Source organism: Arachis duranensis, chromosome 6, assembly GCF_000817695.3.
Source record: "Arachis duranensis cultivar V14167 chromosome 6, aradu.V14167.gnm2.J7QH, whole genome shotgun sequence".
Lineage (NCBI taxonomy): Eukaryota > Viridiplantae > Streptophyta > Magnoliopsida > Fabales > Fabaceae > Arachis > Arachis duranensis.
Genome location: NC_029777.3, coordinates 41,639,686 through 41,643,502, shown reverse-complemented (window position 1 = coordinate 41,643,502; position 3,817 = coordinate 41,639,686). Strand labels below are relative to the sequence as shown.

The window sequence follows — 3,817 nt, the reverse complement described above, 5'->3', positions numbered from 1 at the left end:
AAACAAAGGGACTAAAATAATATAGCAATCAATGCAATTTTTCATGAATCAATTTGAGTTCTAAAAATGTAACAAACTTGCAAGATAATAGTTCATGATAGGTGGAAACATAGAATCAAACAATCAAAACCCTCACCGAATGTGTTTACACTCTAATCACTCAGTGTTTAGGGTTAATCACTCAATTCTCTACTAATCTTGCTTTCTTAGATATATTTTTCTTCTAATAATCAACAAATATTTAATGCATACATACAAGTATCATGAGGACTTTCAAGGGTTGTAATGGGACTAGGAGCTAGGGTAAGATGTATTTAACTAAATGGACCTTGAAATTTGAACATTTGATTAGCTTAAACATCCACCTAACCTACAACAACCTATTCACATCATATATGCATTTATTTTTCATTTTTTTTCTTTTGGGAAAACCTTTTGTCCCCTTTTTATTGTTTTCTCATTTTTTTTCTTCTTTTTCTTTTTTTTCTTTTCTTTTTCTTTTCTTTTGAAACATAATATATACAATTTTTTTTTCACAAGATAAATATATATTGTTTAAGCATTTAATACATGAATATGCACCCAATTTCTAAAAATTTCAATAAACCTAAAACATATTTATCCATGAATGTTTTGTTTTTCCCCTTACACTTAAATGATGCAACATCACTAGTCTAAGCTAATCAAAGATCAAATTAGGAACATTCATGGTTTTTCACTTAGAAGTAATGTTAGCTAAAATTAAGAACAAAGGGAATTAAATAGGCTCAAAATTTGGTTAACAATGGTAGATAAAAGGATAAGACTATATGGGTAAGTGAACTTTAAATGAAATAATGACCTCAATCATTTTAAATGCATTCATACATCAAATATTGGACATAAAATAATTATGTAGACATAATACATGACAGAGCACAATGGTATCGTTTGATTCATATAGCCAACCCCACTTAGTGGGATAAGGCTTTGTTGTTGTTGTTTAATTATTCTAACCAAGTTGCTTAAAAGGAATTTTTTTTTTCAAAGAGATGGATGAAAATTAAAATTCTAAATTATTTTTCCTATTTTCTATCATTCCAAATCATTACATGCATATAGGAAAAATACCAAAGTCCTATTATCCACATTCATCCAATCACAATAAAAATAATAAAAATATATTTACAAACCATGCTAGTAAAAGATGCAAATAAAGCTCTAAATTATATACAACCAAGAAAAATGCAAATGAAGTAGAAGAGAACTCAAAATAACCAAAATAACTAACAAAAGATTTAAAAATCATAAAAAAAATACTAAAGTGATTGGAAAAAGTGTTAATACGACCAAACTGCGGCTGTAAGCCTCCCCACACTTGAATTCTGCACAGTCCTCTGTGCGCTAACTTGAACCAAAAGGAGCTGGTGCTTCCCTAATCATGCTCTTCATAGTGGTATTCTCCGCATCCATGTCCATCGCTTTGCTTCTTTTACTTTTTTTGTTGCTTACGATGACTCATCCTAAAAAATGTAAAAGAGAATATGTTAAAATATAAACACGAGTGACACAAGCAAGATGAGTAAAGCAAAGCAACACTTAAATCAAAAATTAATTCAAACAAGGAGAGTGAGGTTGAATACACTAAAATAAGTTGAAATTATGCGTTTGTGACATGAAGAAAAGCAATATGTGAATTCTAAGTTTGCCGGCAGTTTAAAATTCACACATTGGAGAACTGAAAGCACTATGCCACATTACTTCAATCAAAGTTCAATTTCAACTCAATTAGTGTACCTAAAGTGATTTCAAAATAATTGCAAGCTACAAATAAGTAGACAAGCAACAAGAAGTTCAATAATCACTTTGGAAATTCAAGAATTGATGTAATGTGACGGTTTGTGCAAAAGAAAAGTTTTAGAATGTGTGATGTTGTGATTGAAATTCAATTCAAAGAAAATAAACTAAAACAAAATGATACAATTACATACACACCAAAAAACTCAATTAATACAAAAGTTAGCGTCTCAAGCAATCCACCATCACAAATTACACTTAATGAATTATGCCAAACAAAGTTAAACATTCTAAATCACATGGTAGCTACACCATGCAATTCAAAATCCAAAATAATCATAGAAGCATATTCACAAACAACGGTGTATAAACTAAACAAGAACAATGTTCAAGCAAAGTAAGAGGAACAAGTTCAAATACCAATGTAATTCATTTAACTAATAACACAAGATTAAATTCAAGAATTGAGTGTCATTCCTAATATAATCCAAATCCAATGAAACCACAAAGTTGATATAATTGGGTTAAATAGGACCAGTTTAATTAATCTTGTACTATTAGATAAATGCCTCAATCATCGATAATAAAATCAAATCACATGTAATTCAAAAATCTAAAATACTCTCAAAAGGCAATTTTCATCAACACTTGGCATAAACAAATATCGAACATGCAGAATCAATTCAACCAAGTAGCAATTCATAACCCAAATTCAAATTAACACCATTCAACCCAATTTTCAGCAACATATTCATCAAAATGGGCAGTAAAACAGTGAATCTGTACACAATGAATCAATGTTCAACCAATATCAACAATAAATTTCCAGAAATTCTGCAACAAAACAGCACATCATGAATACAGTCAAGCAATTCCAAATAATTCCAGCAACAGTTATAGCAAATCAACAATTTCAACGCTTTCAGCCCAAACAAATTCAGTAGTAACTTCCAGCAGTTCAATTCAAACCAAACACTTTTCAGAACCTAATAACCTAAGCTAATCTGATCTTAACCACCTAAAATTTACTAACAGAAAATAAAAATAACTAAGCTGAACTAATCATGAAACTAATCAAGGGACTAAAACTAACCAAAATCAAAACCAAACTGATTAAAGATCAAAACTAAAATTGTAATTAATACTAAATGAAATTCAGCAAACAAATCAGTCAGACAATCCAAACCAAATGAAATTCAAATTCAAGAAACATAAAAGCATGATTAATTATCTATGAACTAATACTGATCCTAGTTCTACTTTAAACAACGTAACAGCAGCAAGTCCTCAACAAAAATAACCTGAACAGCAGTGAATTAATCCAGCGGTAACCAAAACAGCAGTAACCAGGTCGAACCAGAAATTTCAAATTCTAACCTAAACTCAACTAACAGCAACAAAATAGTTTAACAAAATCAAATGACTAACTAATAATTGAAATCTAAATAACCCCTAATTAATTAAAAAAGAAAATTTTGGCAAAAATCTGAAAACTGAAGAACAGAGCAAGAAAGATTACAGAAGCAGGAGACCGGTGATGTTACAGCGGCAGTGACCAGCGCTACTGGTGAAGGCTGCAGCGGTGGTGGACACAGACACTGCGAGAGAGGAGAAGAGGGTGAGCGCGGCAGTGCTGGTCTCTGGGTTCAGCGGAGGAGAGAAGAGACGCGAGCTGGAGGTGAGCCAAGGGTCGCAGTAGCTCTGGTGTGGCTGGAGGCTACTTCGGCGCTGAGACGAGGAGGTTGCGACGGAACTGGGTAGAGACGGTGGGAAGGCCGAAGAGAATGAAGAAGAAGGAGCGGTGGCGCGATGGTTCTGGGCTCGCGGAGGTGAGGCGAGGGGAAGAAGAAGAAAAGGAGAAGTGAATTAGGGTTCGGTGGTGGTCTTAGACAATGATGGATGGTGATGATGGTGAAGAAGATGAAGATGAAGATGATGATGGACGTTGGGTGGCTCGGAGAAGAAGAAAGGAGAAGATGAAGATAGGCTAAGGTTCAGGGGATTCATTTTTTTAAGAGAGTGCGTACGCAGAAATTTGCGC

At 33.1% G+C, this 3,817-nt stretch overlaps 1 long non-coding RNA gene across 1 annotated transcript; it reads right to left on the bottom strand.

Annotated features, from left to right (window-relative positions):
• Window positions 1-1,038: 1,038 nt before the first annotated feature.
• On the bottom strand, window positions 1,039-3,811 carry LOC107493623 (uncharacterized). The gene is made up of 2 exons (XR_001593018.3): window positions 3,296-3,811; window positions 1,039-1,502 (listed from the first exon to the last, which is right to left on the bottom strand). It is a non-coding gene; the product is annotated as an uncharacterized LOC107493623 (long non-coding RNA).
• Between the last annotated feature and the right edge of the window lie 6 nt (window positions 3,812-3,817).